Source organism: Lycium barbarum, chromosome 2, assembly GCF_019175385.1.
Source record: "Lycium barbarum isolate Lr01 chromosome 2, ASM1917538v2, whole genome shotgun sequence".
Classification (NCBI taxonomy): domain Eukaryota; kingdom Viridiplantae; phylum Streptophyta; class Magnoliopsida; order Solanales; family Solanaceae; genus Lycium; species Lycium barbarum.
The window spans coordinates 115,412,794-115,418,661 of NC_083338.1; the positions used below are offsets into that span (position 1 = coordinate 115,412,794).

The window sequence follows — 5,868 nt, forward strand, 5'->3', positions numbered from 1 at the left end:
GGATTTTGTGCTCACAGATCCCAGATGGGATACGTCGAATATATGCTATGGTCCAACCAATAGCACGCCTATACTCTCTTAATACCTCCAAAAGTTGCACAATCTGCTCCTCAGTCAATGAAACGGACACAATCACTGGTAATGTGTTGTCGGGACCAAGGAATTCATATCTCAAGTGTGATGGGAGCTGCTTAAGCACAAATCTAGGTGGCTCAATGATTGAAGGCTTTGCTGGAAGAGTTGTTCTACTTTCCAGATCAAGACTCAGCTTCTTTGGTTGGTATGTGTATGAGCCCAACCCAACAAGTGAATTAATTGTTTCCTCATAGTCTTTCATATCTTCAGCATCGAAATTCATCAGAATCCCAGCCAATGCCTCACCCAAGTTCTCTTCTTCCATTTTGAACTCTACTGCATTAGTAACAACATCAATTGAATCAATTACCGAAATGCTCTCATAGGCACTTGGTAACTTCATCCCTTTGCTAGCTTGAAAAATCACTTCTTCATTGTTGATTCGGAACTTGATTTCATTTTTCTCCGAATCCATAAGAGCCCTCCCTGTTGCAAGGAAAGGTCTCCCCAGAATGATAGGAATGTCCCGATCAACAGCACAATCAAGGATCACAAAATCAGCGGGCAACATAAAATCACCAACCCGCACAATTACATCATCTACCACCCCAATTGGTCTTTTGATAGACCTATCAGCCATCTGCAATCTCATTGTAGTCGGCCTTGGCATCCCCAAACCTGATTGTTTATATATAGCAAGGGGCATCAAATTTATACTCGCCCCATTATCACACAAGGCACGAGCAAAATCATGGTGCCCAATAGAACAAGGAATGGTGAACGCTCCAGGATCTCCCTTTTTCTGAACAAGTGTGGTTGAGATGATGGAACTCACAGTGTGAGTCAAACTCACGGTATCATGTTGAACCGTCTTCTTCTTGGTCAGCAAATCCTTCAAATATTTTGCAAAACCGGGCATCTCCTTGACGGCTTCCAAGAAGGGAAAATTTAGAGATAATTGCTTCAGCTGATCGTAATATTTTTCAAATTTAGCATCTTCCTTCTTTTTTACCATCCTCTAAGGAAACGGGGGTTTAGATTTGAAAAGCTGTGTCAAAGGGTGGAGGGCCCCTTTTACAGCTTGCTTACTTGTGTTATCAGCTTCCGTCACTATCTCTGGAATTTCAGGAACCTTTTTGTCAGCAGGAATCTCATCAGCAGTAATGGGTGCTTCAGGCTGCACCTCATTTTATTCATTTATCGGCTCAAGATCAATCATTCTCTTCGCAGCCCCTTGTATTGTTTTACCACTCCTAGTACTGATGGCAAACGCACGGTCTATACCGCCTCCCCCATTTCTGGGATTTGGAACAGTGTCACTCGGAAGTCCTCCCTTTTTAGGAGGGTGCTGCTCTCTAGAAATGTTCCTCATCTGCGACTCAAGCTTCTGAATGGCTGCTGTATGGGACCCCACTGTTTCTGTCAGCCCAGATAAAGTTCTGTCGGACTTAGATTGGTTTGCCAGAATCTGCTCAAGCATTGCTTCAACCTTCGAACTACCTTGCTCTGATGACTCACTTTTAGGTGGTATATAAGGATTTGTACTCTTGTTCCCAAAATTGTTGCTGTTGTTATAACTCCTGTGATTTCCACCACCAAAATTGTTGTTGTAGTTACCAGAATTATTGTAAGCACCTTGGCCTTGGCCTTGCTGCGGTCTCCATTGATTTTGACTCTGATAGCCACCTTGGTAATTCTGTCTCTGATGACCCCCTTGAGGGTTGTTGACATAGTTGGCATCTTCAACCTGCCTAGATGGGCCCTCAAGGAACGGACCATCTTGAGCATGGTACATCCCTTGCGGCAAGACTGTATTATCTTCACAAACATTTACCTTTTTGATTTGAGTTTCATCAAATTTCTTTGTCAGCAAGGCAATATTTGTAGCAAGTGTTGCCAATGTTTGCTGGGTGTCTTGATTCTCCCTCACCATATTTTGGATCATAGCACTACCATATGGTACCACATCGGCATTGTTTGAGTGCCAAGCCTGATTATGAGTTGTCAGCCTGTTAAGTATGGTGGTCACTTGTTGAAAGGTCTTGTTCATAAAACAACCATCAGCTGCATTATTAGCCACTGACTATGACACTGGGTCTAATCCTCGATAGAACTTCTCCATCAATATATGATCCAGAAAACCATGATTCGGGCTGTCCTGCAAATACTCCTTGAATCTCTCCCATGCTTCATATAGTTGTTCCCCCGGTCGCTGCTTAAATTCATATATCTTATCACGAATTTCAGCTCTTTTGCTAGGGGGATACCACTTTGTGAGAAAAACAGTTGTCATTTCTGCCCATGAAGTAATAGAATTCCGGGGCAGCTTCTCAAACCATGTTCTTGCTTCTCCAGCTAGGGAATATTTGAATAACCTCGACCGAATAGCATATTGTGAAACATTGTTCTGGATGTGATTAGCACACACATCCACAAAATTCTTCAAATGACGGTGGGGGTCATTCTCGGTAGTGTTCCGAAAGTATCCCTCAAGCTTCAACAACTGGTATAGAGTGGAGTCAATTTTCACAGTAGTGGCTCCAAATCGAGGCTGAATAATAGGAGATGCATAGTCTTCCTCCGGAACAAATTCAGCTAAAATATTTTCATCAACTGGTTCATTCGCCTGATTGTTCACCATATTTCCTTGGTTGTCAGCTCGTTGATTTTGCTGATGTCGATTCATGATCACCTTATTTACGCAAGTAGCAGACAAGGTGTGACGAATTAAGCAACAGACTTCAATCAAAGCAAACACTATTTAGTAATTTCAAAACCGCATTCCCCGGCAACGGCGCCAAAATTTGATACGCTCAAATTACACCTATTAATGGTATAACGCGGACGTTGTCAAATATAGTAACCCAACAAGGTTGGGGTCGAATCCCACAGGGAATAGGGTGTGAAAAGTTTACTAAACTTGTAGATGCTAAGTTTTAGATCTAATGTCTTAATCCGATAAGTTGTGTAAAAGCTGGTTTTTCTATAACTAGTTGCTAAATTATTGCTTTGGTAAATATTTATGGTAAAAGAAACTAAGGTTGTGTCCCCGTCAGATGGAGCATATGATCATGGGTATTGATCTTGATATACTTATAATGGATCATTATATGAATGCACTTAATCTCTAGGCGAATCTCTACTATTTCCCAATAAATAAAGATTATATCTTTCTATGATTTTCCCAAATATAAGAAAGTGATTATGAAGAACGATTAATCATGCCAAGTAAATTCCTCTTATTCCTAAGTGAATTTATTAAACAAGGGTTAAAGCTTTGAGTTCTTGTTAATTATTCTTACCAACCCTAATTATTTTTCCAAATAAATTTAGGGTTTATGGCTTTAATCAATGTTTGCAACCATTAATTATGAATGAAGAATGAAGAATAATTAAACCCTAATAATCCATTATTTGTATAACAATCACAAACCTAATCACAAAATACCCATCATTGGGTTCACAACCCTAGTAAGGGATTTTAGTTATTCATGACAAAGAACAAGCAAAAATAAATTGAAGAATTCATAAGTGCTTACTTTGGAATGTAAAAGGAATTGAGAATACTTGAATTGATGTTTGAATCTTCAAAACTTCAAAGAGAAGTTTATGTTCTAAGACAAAGGTAAAAATATACTGAATGACCTAATAAAAACCCTACAAAGACTATTTATAAGGTTTGGAAAATACACAAGTTACAGATTTTTCACTTCAGTCCCGTCATGATGAAATACAGTCCGTAAATCACTTTACGGACCGTAAAACGATTCACGCCCAAGTTAACTTTTCAGTTGTTGTCTGAAATACGGACCGTAAAGTGGTTTACGGTCCGTAAACAGCATGATCGTCTTTCACCTTCGCCAACTCAGCCTTTCTTCTGCCAGTGCTTGAATGGTTAAACACGTGCTGGAAGACGGGCCGTAAACTGAAACACGGTCCGTAAACACAGCTCGTATTTTGCCATCTTCCTCAGCTTGACTTTCTGCTTCTGGAATCCTTTAATACGACCCTGGAATACGGCCCGTATTGTGGAATACGGACCGTAAACCAAGTTTACGCCCTGATTTTGCATCTTTAACTGTTGTCATGCCAAATCTGATCCTTTTCCTGAAAAACACCAAAAAAAAACACGTAAAATCACAACGACTTGCTTAACAACAAGTAAAACTTATAGATGAAAAGTATCGACTGTGGTGTGAAAAGAATTCACAGATAAACATGATAACAACCCAATCAAGTCATACATCTATCTACCACACATTGTATATCAATGCCTTTAAGCATTAATTTCACCCTAATAATTCACCAATAAATCTCACAACGATCTCGGAACTCACATGTCATTAAATCAGCCATTTCAGTCTAGTAGTCAACTCATCATTAAGACCCCCGTTATCTTACATCACATAGAGACCAAACATATAACTAACCTTACGGACGGTCTATGGGATACCTCAACAAGTTCAATCAATGAATCCAGATTCAAGTGCACGTCATTGCCTAAGTAAAGCATCTAATCCCAAAGGTGCCAAGTCTGAATAAATCAATCCGAATTCAATCATCATAAGTAAACACCAATTCATCTCATACAAGCCATAATGCAATGCAATGCAAGATATATGAATGCAATGTCATGCCAAGGAAATGAGGTGTACACATGTACTCCGGACGAAAAAATCAACGTCTCAGTAGCACAACCCAGTGTGACTCACGAAGTCTAAGTGCCACCCATCCCAGATCATTGCCCAACAGACAGACGAGACCCTGGATAATTTCTCACAGAAGGAGTCTCACCGGCACCACTCTGGGATACCCGCGGAGTCCATGCACTAAGAATGATTTCGGGATAACATTGGAATCGGCCATCCAACAACGATGATCGAAATAGCTCATTGGACATCGGTCTCCTCACAGTCACTCAAATAAAAGAGTTTGTCAAATATCAATTTCGTTCAATCAAAAATACCGCATTATCACTGGGTATCGGCCATGCATGAATATAAACAAGTGGGAATGTATGCAATGCGTATATCAACATCAACAACCAAGTTTAACATCACAAGTACCAACAATGGGGTACGCCAACAATGCATCATATCACAATACCAACAGTGGGTATGACAACATTATATCATATCATAATACCAACAGTGGCTATGAAAATCAACGATACTGGATCATTACCGGTTTCAGCCATGCATCATGAATGAGTGAGAATGTATGCAATGTGTGTACTAACATCAACAACCAAGTTTAATATCACAAGTACCAATAATGGGGTACGCCAACAATGTATCATATCACAATACCAACAGTGAGTATGCCGATAACATATCCAAATCAAGATGAATATCAGGGTCTAATCTTTATCAACAGCTCATGGCATCAAGCCAACACAATAGAACTGTCAAGCACAACACAATGGGGTGGCTAGTCCCAACACACAACAGGTCAATCAATCGATACATATTATTACCACTTCCTTAAATCAGCCTATTAGCTTAGAACACGAATCTCACCTTACACTCAAAATCCTTCGTCACAACTAATTTAGATTTCAGTCACAATCGTTGGTATATTTTATCCTCCCATTTATCCATTAGATTTCACTAATAATGGCATAACACAAGTAATCACATATTACGGGAAATTTTCATCATTAGGCACAAAAATAAGTTCTATCTGCGACTCCCAAGTCACACAAATTCACCGATGTTCAAGAACAACCACATCAAACAACCTAAGGAATCTACAGGCCATAAGCCCGAATAAACAAGTCACACAACAATACCA

General features: G+C 39.8%; 1 non-coding gene across 1 annotated transcript; it reads left to right on the plus strand.

The window, feature by feature from the left end:
- The first annotated feature begins 2,213 nt into the window (after window positions 1–2,213).
- On the plus strand, window positions 2,214–2,319 carry LOC132629522 (small nucleolar RNA R71). Its single transcript, XR_009578293.1, has one exon. It is a non-coding gene; the product is annotated as a small nucleolar RNA R71 (small nucleolar RNA).
- The last annotated feature ends 3,549 nt before the right edge of the window (window positions 2,320–5,868 follow it).